Raw genomic sequence first — 16,438 nt, forward strand, 5'->3', positions numbered from 1 at the left:
ATGGCTTACTAAGCTTTTGAAAGCTTACTTTGTGTGTTTTCAACTGTCTTATAGATATCGAAGCTACCAGGAGCTCGGAGATCGTTGAGGATCATCACCACACTATCGAACCTTATTTTGGTACCTTTTGAAAATATAATTATTGAAGTATGGCATGTATAGGCTAGAAACATATGAATATATTTGGTAATGTATATATCTAGCCATGTGATTTGGCTTGGTTTTGGTTGTGTATATGTATGAGTTTTGGTATATGAAATGTGATGTAATATGATCACTATGATATGTTCATGAATGGCCAAAGGAATTGGTCGAATTGGTAAGTTTTGATATATGCCTATTAAGGAATTTGGTAAGGATTTGCATAGGATTATGAAACCTATGTTTTGGTATGATTTTGGCTTAGGGTTTGGTATGTTTTTGTATGGATATTAAACATGGAATTTGTTGATAATGAAATGGCATGAATGGTGTATGTTTTGGTTGTGAGATAGTTGAGAATTTGGTATAAAATGATGTGTTTTTGATGCTTGTAGGGAGGACCCTTAATGGGTGAAAAATTGGCATTGTAAATGGCCTATTTTTACCACACGAGTAAAGACACGGGCATGTGTCTCAGCCATGTTGCTTGAGGTTCATTTCGAAATGAGCCTGGGCAGACAACATGGTCGCATACACGGACGTGTGCTAGGCCATATGGCAAAGTCAGTAGCCTCCCTAATTTTCACACGGCTTGGCACACGAGTGTGTCTTGTGGCCGTGTGGACAAGTCAGTATGTATGACGTATTTTGACATGGCCTAGACACACGGGCATGTCTAAATCCGTGTGAGGCACACTGCCTGTTCACACGGGCGTGTGACCTGTACAACTTTGAAAAATGTTTATGTTTAGAAAAATTTTGTATGAGCTCGGTAGTCCCGACCCCTTTCTAAAGCATGATTAAGGTCTCGATGACCTATATAAGGGACTCTATAATGATGTTTGATTATTTTTGTGGATGATATTATTGAATTGTTCATAAAATGTTTCGATTTGTCCAGTAACACCTTTAACCCTAGTTCGGCAATGGATACGGGTTAGGGGTGTTACAAGTTTTCTTATAATAATAGTTTTCAGTCGAGTATTAAGATGGCACCTTATGAGGCATTGTATGGCTGCAAGTGTCGAACACCCTTGTATTGAACCGAGCTTAGTGAGAAACAGATTCACGGGGTTGAGTTGGTTAGGGAAACTGAAGAAAAAGTGGAAGTAATTCGTGAATGTCTGAAAGCAGCTTTAGATCAACAGAAGTCGTACGTAGATTTAAAAAGAAAAGAGATTGAATATCAGGTCGGTGATAAAGTATTTTTGAAAGTATCTCCGTGGAAGAAGATTCTGAGATTGGTCGTAAAGGCAAGTTAAGTCCATGTTTCATTAAACTGTTTGAGGTTATCGAAAGAATAGGGCCAGTGGCATATCGGTTAGCGTTACCGATTGAGTTGGAAAGGATTCATAATGTGTTTCATGTGTCGATCTTTTGGCGATATCTTTCTAACCCTTCACATGTGATTTCTCCATCAGAGATTGAGATTCGACTGGATATGACATATGGTCAAGAACCGATCAGCTCTTAGCTTGGGAAGTTAAATAGTTGATAAATAAAAGTATATCCTTAGTGAAAGTTTTATGGCAACGACATGGGGTCGAAGAGGCTACGTGAAAACCCGAGGAGGCTATGAGAAAACAGTACCCAAACTTATTTTATGGTAAGATTTTCGGGGACAAAAATCCCTAAAGGGGGGAAAGTTGTAACAACCTGATTTAGGGCCTAGTCGGCACAGTGGTTTCGGGACCACGAATCTGACATAGTAAAACTTGTTTTTATTACATTTTTATGATCTACAGTTTTATGGAATGATTTCGTGAAAATTTTGTTCAAAAATTTTGACGTTTGAGCACTCAATTTAGCGAAAAGTACTACATTGTAAAAAGTGTAAAAGTTGAGTTTTACATGCTAGAGGTGTCTAATTGTTATGAAATTTTAAATTAAAGGTCTTTAGATGGTAATTAGACCATTTGTTAAGTTAGTAGACAAAAATGGACATGAAGTAAGAGAAATTTTATGTTTAAGTTAGGGGCATTTTGGTAATTTGGCTAATAAATGAATTAAAAATCAAATTAAAAGCCAATTTTTGTCCATCTTCTTCCCATGGCTGAAATTCTCAAGGGGGAACCATAGCTAGGATTTTTTCATCTTCCAAGCTCGATTGTAAGTTCGTTCTAGCCCCGTTTTTATGTTTTTGAGATCTTTGTAACCTAATCTAGCTATTTCAAGAATTAATTTGAAAGAAATCAAAGTCTAAAATTTTACCCATAAAGAATATTTGTGCATTTTGATGTCTAATGGTAGAAAATGTATGTTAGATGCAAGATAAACAACTTTTTCTAGGTGATTTTTGATGAAAATGTCAAAAGGACCAATTTGTAAAAATGTTATAAAATGTGTGTAAAAGTGTGATTAAATGAAAAATGTGAGCTGTTATAAGCATAAAAGAGGTTCGGCTAGGCTTGGGAATCGAAGAGATTGAATCTATTTCAATTTTCGAGCCTAAGGACCAAAGTGTAAAAATGTCAAAGTTTAAGGGTAAAAATGTAATTTTTCCATAATGTGATTTTTGAACTGATTTGAGTAATGTGAATAATAAATGAGTTAAATTTACTATTATAGATCAAGAGAAACAAGGTTCGGACCTAGATCAGGGAAAAACAAGGTGTTTGACGAATAGGTCCTATTTCTACTATTTGTGTACCGAGGTAAGTTCTTATGTAAATAATGTATTGTTTTAATTACGTTTTAAATGCTTTATTGTTGTATGAATTGTGAATTAGACTTGGACATATTCAACAAAGTTCCATCGAGGGTGAAATCTTGGTTGAACCTTATGAATAGATAGGATACAAATGTCATGACATTAGGGTTACTAAGTCTATGTGTAAGACCATATCTAGAATATGGCATCAATATGAGACTACGTGTAAGCCCATATCTAGGATATGGCATCGATACGAGACTTTGTGTAACACCATAGTTGGCTATTGGCATCAATACGAGATTCCATGTAAGACCATGTCTGGGATATGGCATTGGCATGGTACTATGTGTACGAGATTCCCGAGTATCCTTTAGTATTCCAAGTGGTTCAACGGGTAATTTAATGAGTATGTCAAAGGTGAATTGCATGCAAAATCTAATTTGAGATGACTCAGGTATGTACTTAAAACTCATACGTAATGAGTTCGTCATGTGATGAACCCTCGATAAGGTTATGAATAAGTTATGATTATAAGATCTTAGTAATATTTATGTCAGTTATCATCATGTTGATTGTATGTTAAATGTGTTTTTATGATGCCTATTATTTGGATGGGAACTTACTAAGCTATATAGCTTACTCCCTTTTCTTTCTCTTGTCTTATAGTGTCACCAAGCTAGCTTGGGAATCGAAGTATCAACTGATTATTTTGGGTACCAATGAATTTGGCATTTTGAGTTATGGCATGTATAGGGACTTGGTTATTTGTTATGTGTCATAATTGAATTGGCCTAATGTGTTGGCTTATGTTGGTTGATAATTCATTTTGTAAATGGCCATTGAAATTAGCTATTATTAGTTTAAGTATATATGCATATGATGATGTTTTCATAGATGTAGAAATTTGCATAGTTTAAGTGGATAAGTATGTGATGTTTGTATGTGGTAAATGGTAGCATGTGAATGATGTGTGGATATCTTGATTGTGGTTGAATTGGTTGAATGTAATTGCTTGGATTGGTGTTATTTTTTTTGTGTAGGTGTGTGCATAAAAGGGTGAAAAAATGGCTTGATAAATAGCCCTGTTTTTGTCCACACGGGTAGACACATGGGCGTGTCTCTAGGTGTTTGTGACACACAGCTTACCCCATAGGTGTGTGTTCTGGCCGTGTGTCCCTTGCACCTTAATTTTTGCAAAACAGATGTTAGAATTGAGCACACGGGCAGAGACACGGGTATCTGTCTTAGCCATGTGGATGACACAGCCGTAGGCACGGACGTGTGCCCTAGGTGTGTGAAGTTTGCACCTATTTTATGAAAAATCATAAATTTTAAATCGACTACACAGCCTAGTACACGGGCGTGTGACTTGGCCGTGTGACTTCAATTTATTCTTGGGTGACAAACAGAGAGTTACACGGGTTAGGGGCACGGGCGTGTGTGACCATACAGCCTGCCCACACTGGCTTGTCCTAAGCCACACGGGCTGTGGCTCTTAAAAACGTTAAAAATTTTCTAAGTTTGTGAAATTTTCTATAGTTCTCGGTTTAGTCCTGAACTACTCCCAATGCATGTTATGGGCCTCGTAGGTTCGTTTAAGGACGATATGAATGTATTTGAAAAGTTTTAATTTCAGATGGAAATTTACATCTCAGTTTTGTATGAGTGCTTGTGTATAAGTCCGGTAATGCTTTGTACCCTATTCCGGCGTTGGATACGGGTAAGGGGTGTTACAGCTTGAGTTCAAGATTATTAGTTTCAACCATGCTGTTATAATCGTCTAAGCATTCAGTATCAGATGCTACTGCAAGCTTTGCAAAAAGTGTTGTGCTTTGTTCATTGAATTCTTCCTCAATTAGATCACTAGCACATCGATAATATGACATTCTTCTTTGTCCTTGCATTGAACAGATTCAAAACCATTGAAGGTGGCCTGCTCATCATTCAATCACATGGTTAGTTCACCTTTATATACATCAATGAAAGTTCAGCCGGTGGCCAAAAATGGTCGTCCCAAGATTATGGGAACCTCTTTGTCTACCTTGCAGTCAAGTATGATAAAATCAGCTGGAAAAACAAATTTATCCACACGAACTAAGACGTCTTTTATTTGCCCTTCAGGTTAAGCCAAGGATCGACCGACTAGTTGTAATGTCACTGCAGTAGATTTCATGTGACCAATTCCTAACTTTCTGAAAGTAGATAATGGCATTAGGTTAACGCTAGCTCCCAAGTAGCATAAAGCCTTACCCAAATAATGATTTCTAATTGAACATGGGATGGTAAAGCTCCCAGGATCTTTCAATTTATGGGAAAACTTGTTTGTTAAAAAACACTACAGCCTTCTGTGAGTGCAATAGTTTTAATATCAGTGAGCTTCTTCTTCTTGGACAAGAGGTCTTTCATAAATTTCCTATAACTTGGAATTTGTACCAGAGCGTCCAATAAAGGAATGTTGATTTGTAGTTGATTTGCAGTTACTTTAGTGTGTCCAAGAACTGCTGATATTGCTTTTCATGCTTATTCTTCCTGAATCTTTGTGGGAAAGGTAAAGGTATAGATGTATCTGCTTGTGACGATACCTTTAATTTCAACAATAATTTTGAAGGTTGGACAGTAGGCATATGATTGATAAATTTTGGAACTTCTTTGTCTGATGCATCAACAAATTCTTCAAATTCAACCTTGTCACCTATGATCACTCCATCCGTATCTTGAGGTGCTATAATAGAGTCGATAATGAGTTCGCTAAATTCCTAAGAGTGATAGCCTTACAATGGTTTTTTCCCCTTGGACTAGGATTTTCCGTGTCACTAGGTAATGAACTTGGTAGCCGAGTACTCAGATTTGAAGCAAGTTGTCCTAAATGTGCTTCTAATGCTCGAATAGAAGATGAATTTCCTTGTACAATAGCTTTCGTGCGAGTAATATGCTCCCGCATTAATGCCTCAAGAGTTTCTAACTGGTCAAAAGTAGAAGCTCCAGTGTACAGTTGTTGTCAATGTCTTTGAAAATGTTGATTTGTATTGAAGAGTATTGTGGCGGCAGCAGATTTTGATGTGGATATGTCTAGCCTTGTTGTGGATGCATCAGAGTGTGCTGACTGTACTTCTTCTGTTGTTGATTGTAGTTCCCTTACCTAGGATTATAATTTCCCTGAGTAGATGTATTCCTTTATCTCAATGTCGCAGCATTTTGTCCAGCATTCTAAGTTCCCCAAAATGGTTGGTTGCGTGCAGAGTTGTTGTAAGAATTTCCATGAGAATTGTTGCAGATTTTACTAATGTAACAGGCATTCTCTACATGTTCTGAACAATCTTCCTAGCTATGGTTGCTACCACAAAGTTCACAACAAAAGGTAGGAACATCAACTTGCTGAGCGACTTATATAGGTGCAACGCCACCCGTCCCTTGCATATTTTTTATCATGTTTGTGAGAGAAGAAACTTGACCACTCAGTGCGGGTATTGCATCCAATTTAATAACTCCTAGAGTAGTTTTTGCTTGTACAGCTTTGGACATATGGTATTGATAATCATTCTGAGCAATTCTCTCAAGAATTCTCACAACATCATTATAAGTACAATCCAGCAGAGGTCCATTGGCTGATGTATCGACAAGATTCTTTGTATGTGAATTTAGCACATTATAAAAAATCTCAATTTGCATTTCTGGTTGAATTTTGTGCATGAGACAACGTTGAAGTAAATATTTATAATGTTCCCATGTGGTGGGAAAATTTTCATCATCCAGCTGATGATAAGTAGTAATATCATTTCAAAGACGAGCATTCATTATCAGCGGGTTGAATCGCAAAACAAACTGTGTTGTTAGTGCATCACAGAAGAAATTGATTTGGCAAATAGTCTGAAAAACCATGTACGTGCTCTTCCCTGTAAGGAATAATGAAATAATTGCATCTTTAAGGCATTATCAAGAACGCCTTGTTGACTACAGTAAGCACAGAACAATAAAAAGGATTTAAGATGTTCTCTCGCATCTTCATGTGGCAGCCCAACATATTTTCCATTAGAATTCAACATTTGAAACATTATTGGCTTGAGTTCAAAACTCCCAACTTAGATCGCTGACTGAACACCTCCTAGTTGTAAATCATCCAAAATCGGTACTACAAAATCACGTATAGTCCTATTTTTAGGCGAGCATCTTACGGAAACGAGGGGTTTTTAACATTTTGCTGTTACATCGAGGGTATGGTTGCATTGTTCCCTGGTAAAGCCATACTTCTTTATTTTTGAAATATAATTCAAACAGTCCTCTCAATTTATAGATCAAAAGCGACAAGAAATTCCGAATTTCTTCGGGTCATAAAACACCTAAAATAAAGTTAAGGAAATAGCAACAAAGAAAAAGAAATAGTTAGTAAATACTAAGTATTATATAAGGAAAATAAAATTCAAAAACACGCAAAAACGAAAATAAACATCAAACAAACACCATCCTAAGCAACGACGCCAAAAACATGATCGACTGTATAATGTCACAGTAATAATGTGTAAGTGTACATTGTCGGTGCAAGTCTAGTAGACAAATGTGAGTCTGTCGGATATCGATCCCACAGGGATGGGTGTCTTTTGTCTATTAATGTTGATGCAATAACTAGATATAAACGAGATAAATTGTGAGGGTAGTTGTCAATGCAATAATTTAAAAACAATAAAATAAAATATGATGATGATAAATTGGGATCCCCAACATGAATTTTCAATAGAATACTAAGTGCTCACAAGGTATAAAAATATAGGTGATTGTCGATGCAATAAAATTCAATGTAAATCTTACCCAACATTACTCTTCTATTTAATTTGAGACTTGAACATGCATATTAACCTCGCCTTTCGATGAAGGCAATATAACACTAATAAGAACAAGTGGCCTACGTTCCTCTAATCCTCACTCAACTTTCGTTGAAATGCTTGTTGGCTCAAACTGTCACTGCACTTTCCAGTGTCAGTGACTGCAGTAACACTTCCGTGTTAAAAAATATTTAAACCCCAAGATTAAACAATAAAAGCAAGATGAAATAAGATAACATTTCACCAAGAACTCATCAGTACTTCCATACAATCAGAAACCAGAGATTAATCACCAACGTTAAAAAGGAAATAAGAAAGAATTGAATGGAGAATAATATCCTTAGATAACTCAACTGAATCTCTTTTCCCTTTTGTCGCACACTTAGGTCTCCTCGTTAGGAGCTAATTTGCATCTAGTTTTCATGTTGGGTTACCCGTGAGAAGCTTAAGCTGCCATGGTTGCAAGCTCCAAGGTCGGATGATGAATATGATGCTGGATAGAAAAGCTAGCCCCCCTTTTTCTTCTGATGTCCACCTTTTATGTCCTTCTCCATAATACAAGTGTCCTTTCCCTAAAATTATTCTGTCATTGTTCGTACAGGTTGGTTATACCAGACCGGATAGCTCATGCAATTTTGGTTCTTATCTGGACAACTATCAAGTGCAACGACAATTTTGGATGCAATCTGGGATTAACTCATCCTGTGACATTAATGCAATAAGATAGCAAAATTGAGGATAAAATGGGCTAGGATTTACTGAGTTATCAAATGCAATTTACTAAACTAAAAATGCTAAAATGTATGCTAAGGATAACTAAATAGGAACAATTTAACCAATAAGTAAGGGAAAACCTATGTTCTTTCTAATGCTATCAACTATGGAATTGATATGGATCACATTCCTATAAGGTGTGATAACACTAGTGCTTTTTGCTTAACCAAAAATCCCATCCAACACTCTAGAACAAAGCACATAGAAATAAGACACCATTTCATTACAGATCATGTGCAAAGAGGTGACATAGTACTAGAGTTTGTAGATACTTTGCATCAACAAGCTGATATTTTTACAAAGCCTTTAGATAAAGAAAGATTTTGGATAATTAGGGGAGAGTTATGACTAATGAACATGCCTTCATAAGCTTCTTGTATAATCTTTTTGACATTCTTGGACACTTGCTGTGACACCCCAAACCCAACCAGGACGGACTGGCCCGAATCCGAAGCGACACAATAGGCAACAAAGTGACTCTCTAGCTCAAGACCACCCAAAACACACCCCAACCTTATAACACCTCAATTCTAGCTTATTAACTATCCAATTTCAATGCGGAAGCGATTTTGTGAACCATTTTTAAACTATTTCTAATTATTTAACCCTAGGGGTATTTTGGTTATTTTACCATCTAAAGTTAAACAGTATTGTTTTTAGTTCTAAATGGTTACCAAACTTCTTTTATGCACGCTCTAAAAATTTCAGTTTCAATTGAGTTCATTTACTAAGTCTAATTATTATTTTATTAATAGGAACTAAAACACAAATTTTATAAACTTTTAATACATTACCCAAAATATTTTCTAAGAATATTTCTACCAAATTTTAACTTTCACAAGTCTAATTCTAAAATATTATCGAGTTTACTTATCGTTAAAGGCTTCAATTAATCTAATCAAGTTTTAGGACTAAATTATAATCATACTTAGCAACCATCAATTATAGCATAGAAGGTGCATTGTGACACCCCTAATTTGACCCTAGTCGGGAAGTGGTTTCGGGACCACTAAACCGAGTCATAAAAATAATTAACCGTCATAATTGATGCTCATTATATGTACATGTGCAAGTGTGAAAATTTCATGTTTGAATTTTGTTAATTGTAAGTGAATTTTATCAAATAGGACTTATGTGAGAAAATTTAGAAATGTGCTAGGCAATTGCAAAATGGCCTATTAATGCATATTGTGAAAATGATGGGTTTGCATGTCAATTTACCCAAATTAAGGCATAGTGGCCGGCCATGCTATGAGTGGAAACATGTCACAAACATGTTATGTTAGTGATGGATGTTAGGAACAATAAAATAAGGAGTATGGGATACAAAATATATGCCTTTTATATTAATAAATTAAATGTTAAATGAATAAATAATATGAACATATGAACATATATTAAAAGAAATGGGTGATAAAAACAAAGTGGGTTCATCTTTTTCTTCTTCTCCATTGCCGTGAGTAGAAAAGAGAAAGAAGGAAACAAAAAGCTTGAGACACATTTGGCCATTAGCATAGATTGATTCTAAGGTATGAGTTTATGTCATTTTTTTTGTTGAAAACTTGTGAAATTGAGTTTGTATCTTAGTTCTATCTTAAACCATGAGTTATTCTCTTAGATTTTTTTTATGGAAGCATGTACGGTTTTGTATAGAAAATCCTATGTTTGAAATTTGTTGTTAGAAAAGGGATTAAGAGTACTTAATAGACTCCATGAGGTTAAATTTCATATGAATAGGAAATTGTGAACTTAATTTATGAGCTAGATGCAATCCCTTATAAACCCCACGTTGAATTTCGATTTTGGTCAAAGAATGTGTATTCGGCCAAGCTCTTGATGAGTTAAATTTGATTGCTTGAAGCTTTAATTTGTAATTAGTCATTAGGTGAGTTTTAAACTTGTCAAAGTTGATAAATTGGGGGTTTAAATGGCTTGTTTATATTGTTAAGTTGGTTATGGTGATTTCATCAAATGATGGTTATTAATGATTTTGATAAATTGACCAAAGTGTAATGATAAGTGTGAATTATATTTGACACGTTGCTCATGATTTTGTTGATTCGGTTATGTCATGTATTTAATGGTGGTGGTATAATGTTTGTGCATTATATGCTAAAATGACTTTAGGCTAAAGGGGTAATGTATTAGTAAATTCGGCAATGGAGGCTAATTTATAGAATTTTTTTAAGAGAAATTTATTATGTGTTATTTGAATGCCGAATATACTCCCAAATTGATGACATGAATTTGTTTAATTAAGCTCAAGGACAAAAAGGGGCACAAATTTCGAATAAGGGAAAGAGAAAGTAGCTGAATAGTCGATTCGTGATAATTCGATAACATCCGAGGTAAGTTTTAAGTGTTTAAACGTTGAGTAAATTCAATTATAATAGGACATGATGAGTTGATTTAATAAGATATGATGTGGCCATGATATGTTCTAAGCTCAAACGGTAAGTTCTTAAGTGTTTGAGCTTGGGAATTTAAGGGTAATTTGAAATAGTCTGCTTCGGACAGCAGCAGTAACGTGACTTTAGAAAATCACCATAAATTTATGGACTTGAATTAGAGGCTTAATGAGACATGAAATTAAAGCTTAATGAGTCTAGTTTCTTATAAAAGAAACCGTGTAAGCAAAGGAATTTCCGATAATGAGATATTTAAAGTTGTGTGAGACGGTGTCAGAATGACTCCGAAATCCCCTGTTCTGTTTTTAGAAAATCATTATAAATTGTACAAAAATGGTTATAAGATAAAATTTATATGCCTAGACTCCTTAATGAGTCTAGTTTCAAATGAAATCAAATAAAACACATTTTGAATTCTGTAAAATGAGAAAATTGATTCGTAGTGAAGAGTAGTCAGATTAGTCAAACAGTGAAACAGGGGAAACTTTAAGAAAAATCTGGTATTGATTGGCCAAACCTAAAATTTTGGAAATTTTATGGATGGAAGATATACGAGTCTATATTCAGGAAAAATTAACGGAGAGTGATTTGGAGTTTTGTAGCTCCAGTTATAAATAATTTAGTGACTATTGCTCAGGAAAAACAGCTTGTGCTGAATTTGAGATTATGTTGTGAACCTTGATAAACTTGTTTTAGTTGCTCACAAGCTATTGATTAAACCCATACTTGAATCCTAAATCATGATATTGTAAGTTTATGAGTATTCGAATATGAAATGATAGTATGGCGAATGGCCGATGTGATGAATGTGAAAGTGTATATATGTGATAAGGCCTAATGGCCGATGTGATGAATGTGAAAGTGAATGTGAAAGTGTATATATGTGATAAGGCCTAATGGCCGATGTGATGAATGTGAAAGTGTATATATATGTGATAAGGCCTAATGGCCGATGTGATGAATGTGAAAGTGTATATATGTGATAAGGCCTAATGGCCGATGTGATGAATGTGAAAGTGTATATATGTGATAAGGCCTAATAGCCGATGTGATGAATGTGAAAGTGTATATATATGTGATAGGGCCTAATGGCCGATGTGATGAATGTGAAAGTGTATATATGTGATAAGGCCTAATGGCCGATGTGATGAATGTGAAAGTGTATATATATGTGATAAGGCCTAATAGCCGATGTGATGAATGTGAAAGTGTATATATGTGATAAGGCCTAATGGCCGATGTGATGAATGTGAAAGTGTATATATATGACAGGGCCGAGTGGCCAACGTGATGGATGTGAAAGTGTATAAATGTGATAAGTTCCGAAGGGCATTTGTGTCAGTAATATGTCCGGGTTAAAACCCCGCAGGCTTTATGCGAGAATATTATCACTGATTAATGTCCGTAAGCTTCGTGCTCGTACTATATCCGAGCTCTAAAGACCCGATGACTACGTGTGGGAATTTTGTCCGGGTAAGACCCGATAACTTCGTGTGGAGATTATGTCCGGGTAAGACTTCGTAATAAGAATTGCTTATAAATATATTCAATGCGAAAGGTTAAACAGGTATGTACTCCAAGTTTATATGTGAGCTTGATTTGCACTAAATCATAAGGTAGTTATGTGATGCATACGAGAGCAATCTATGAGACTATTCCTATGATTATGTGACATCGGATCAGTGTGAGAGGTGATGTGAAATCATACGATATATCTATGTCACATGAGCTCACTTTTATGTGAAAGTTTATCTGCCTATTGTATATGATGATATGTGCATATTCGGTAAAGGGATGGTATGCCCGAAGGAAGAGTGAAATAAAAATACGAACAACTATGTTATAATTTGATTGTTATCTGTTGACACTGCTTAAAACTTACTAAGCATTGTAATGCTTACTCCGTTTACTCCGTTTACTCTGTTTCCTCTGTTTTATAGATCTCATTGCGAAGCTACAGGCTCGGGGATCGTCAGCAACTAGTCACACTATCACTATCCACTGTTTGGTACTGCTATGTTTTGGATTATCTTATGGCATGTATAAAATAGACTAGTGGCGGAAGAATATTTTGGTTAATGTATATAGCCATGCGAAAATGGCTTATATATGTTTGAGCATAATGTTATAATCATTTGGTATGGAATGGTTAATCACTATCATAATTTGTGCTATTTATGCTAAAAGGGCTAGTTGAATCATGGAAACTATGAAATAGGTAAAGTCTACCTTAAAGGCAGATGCTGGCAGCAGCAGTGATGTAGTTTTGGAAAATCACTAAAAATAGTAGGATTGGAATTAAATAATGAATAAATTATGCAAACGAACCTTGATGAATCTATTTTCATAGGAAAGTAACGAAACGATCATATGGACAGTATGTTAAGAGATATTCAGGTTCTCGTGAGACAGGGCCAGAACTGTTTCTGGATTCCCTGTTCCGACTTTGGAAATTCATTATAAATTAACCAGAGATAATTAGGAGTCATTCCATACATGTATAGATTCCTCTCTGAGTCTAGTTTCTATAAAAACAAACGGCATCAGTATTGAATCTCTGTGAAGGGAGATATCCAAGTCGTAATGCGCAAAGGTCAGTGTAGTCGATCCCTGTAACATGGGAGACTTTGACTAATAAACTGTACTAATTGGCCCGACCAAAAATTCTAGAAAAAAATATGTAGATGGGAATTTGAGTCTAGTTTCAGGGAAAAATTACGAAACTGATTTTCAAGTTGTGAAACTCAAGATATGATTTTTAAGGTGACTGTGTCGCAGTTAGCCAACTGCCTGGAAAATTTTAAAATGGACTGCGATAGTAAGCGAATTTAGTCTATGAACCCCTCGTGTCCGACTCCGGCAACGGTCTCGGGTACGGGGTGTTACATGCATACCTTAGCCACAAGCATTCCACTCCTTGGCAAACTACAATTAAACTATGTTAGTATAAAATACATGCTTCAACCACAATGTTTTGAATCACCATATGAACTCTCATCAACATACCATAAACCACACAACAATTAAGCATAAAAATCAAGCATCAAAGTAATTATAACATCACCAAAATAAAAGTCCAAATAAATGTCAAATGTTCATTACAATTGAATTAAAACTAGTCCCAATAAGTGCCACAATGTCCCCTATTGTTTCTAAAGAAGAATCCTTAAGCTACCACCGAGCCTTAATCTTGGATCGACCTTACGCTCGCTACTCAACTCCTTAAGCCGGTAAAGTCTCTGTACAAAAGTATGAGGGTGTGAGATTAAAAAGTTTAGTGAATGATCGTAAAAACAATCAATAAATCACACCCAATTCATGCATAAATCCAGGCAAATTAAGCATTAAAATTTCAGTCACAATATCACATATTATAACCATAATAACATATGTTATTCCATGAATAAAATTCCAATTTAATATGGCATATGAAATCATAATTTTAACTTATAAACATACACTTATATTGGCATAATACATCCATGGCAATATTTAAACATGTGATCATACATTGGATAAACGGATCTCCAAACTCTTACATATCAGAAATAGTAGGTTGAGCAAGCCAAAGCCACACACTCCCTTATATCGCCTTATACCGTTGAGTGGAGACACAAGCTCAACACTCCCTTATTTACTCCAAAAATCAGAACTTCTTGAGTCATATGCTCACAAATAACACATGTAATGGTGAGTACTCACAAATCCTATGGCATGCCAACTATATCCAATGGATCCACCATGCAATGTTGCCAATATAATCATACATACAAGGCATAAAATATGATGTTTAAGCACTTAATTTAAGATGTAAAAATGCCATTAAAAGCATGTAGCTTAGCAATTTCAACATTAATATAATTAAGCACAAAAAATGCCTTTTTCCTTGAATCTTAAACCAATCATAACACCAACAACAAGTGCTCAAAAATTCAGTAACTCATGCTCCAATTAACAATCCAAATTAATCATGCTAAAAGCTTAACACACAATTTTCCAAAAGCCAATTGCAATAATGCTCTTGGGAAATAAAATTAATTTTTGCAAATCCAACCAAATAAGATGCGATTAAGTCATTAAAAACACTATTTAAAACTTCAATTTAACACATAACTAGGCAAATTTACCAATAGCCTTTAAAATCACTCACCAAACACTTTATTTTTCAAACAAAAGTGGATTCAAGTGGGTAAGTTTGAGCCTCAAATCCGATTAGCGTCATCCTCATCTCGGTGTGAAGCTTTAACAGAGACAAAATATGAATTTCAAACTAACAATAACATAAAAAAAGTCAAAATTTCATATACTATACAAATCTAAATCGTTTCTCTATTCTACCTTACCGAAATTGCACAATTAAGCCGAAACATAAAATTCATCAACTAAACGACCTTCTCAGCACCACAAACCACTTCTAAACTTCATTCCTAGTCTATTAACACAAAACCTAAGTGTTAATTTCATCTATTAAATCATTTTAAAATTTTTTAGAAAATCAACTCATATTCTTGATTAAAATTGAATTTATCAAAATTGATCAACCAAACAAGTTTCATCTTTTGTTTTATGATTAAAAACAACTTAATAAACATATTTTGAGCTTAGACATCCATTGAAACTTGGATTTCAACCCAAAATCATGGATTTACCATTGTTGAGTTCCATGTTCAAGAAAGAAGAAATCAAAACTTGAAAATCCATTTTAATCAATTTGAATAGCAAATAACGACTGAAAACAACTTAAAAATGAATTTAGAATTGAGAATTACCTTCAGTTGATCTCAAATCATCAATTTAGAAGATTGAATCAAGATCCTTGAAGAAATTTCGGATAACTTTTGCTCAACTTTGGAAAACTTTTATGGAGATTCTAGAGAGAATTTTGAGAGAGTAAAAGTTTAGATCTATTCTTTGATATGTGGTCTATGAAAATGAGAAAAAAAGAGAGAGAGAGAGAGAGAGAAATGTCTTAATTCAGGTGAAAATAGTGTGCAAAGTGAGGTAGATGTAGTGTTTTTAAAACTGAAAACCCCTACCTGATTTTCAAAAATTGGGGAAATTGCCATCAGGCCACTTCCACATTTCCCCTGTTTTACAAAATACTTCTTTCCCTCAAAATTCCAAAAATAAGGATAATTTGCTATAAAACCACTCTTACATTTCCCTTGTTTTGCAAAATGGTCCTATTTAGTTAATATTTTAAATTCTCTCAATTAAACCCCCATTTTAATTTATTTTTCAATTGTAATTAAACCCAAAATATTTATTTTACCCAAAAAAATTTTAAAACCATAAAATTAATTTTTCAAAAAATATTTTTATTTTTCGGAATATTATTTACTAATTTTTAAATAAAATTAAGCTAGCTAAATTAAAAAATCACTAATAAACCCAATTAACTCCTAATTTTTATTCAGAACCCCATAAACTTACCCGAAACTACTAGGCCTATTTTTAGGGCCTTACACTTGTGTTGTTTTATGCATGCTTTGTGTATATTACTTAATTATACTTGTAAACTTGTAAATTCCTTGTTTCTCTTTATTGTTGCATTTTTGAAATGTTGTTAATATGTGATATAATTAAGTTGGATAGTATTTTAAATCATAGATCAAGTTTTGAGTATGTTAGAAAATGTATTTTCC

General features: G+C 34.6%; 1 long non-coding RNA gene across 1 annotated transcript; it reads right to left on the reverse strand.

The window, feature by feature from the left end:
• Window positions 1–13,796: 13,796 nt before the first annotated feature.
• LOC107952645 (uncharacterized) lies at window positions 13,797–15,758 on the reverse strand. The gene is made up of 3 exons (XR_001698873.2): window positions 15,563–15,758; window positions 14,944–15,033; window positions 13,797–14,032 (listed from the first exon to the last, which is right to left on the reverse strand). It is a non-coding gene; the product is annotated as an uncharacterized lncRNA (long non-coding RNA).
• Window positions 15,759–16,438: the final 680 nt, after the last annotated feature.

Source organism: Gossypium hirsutum, chromosome A11 (assembly GCF_007990345.1).
Source record: "Gossypium hirsutum isolate 1008001.06 chromosome A11, Gossypium_hirsutum_v2.1, whole genome shotgun sequence".
NCBI lineage: Eukaryota > Viridiplantae > Streptophyta > Magnoliopsida > Malvales > Malvaceae > Gossypium > Gossypium hirsutum.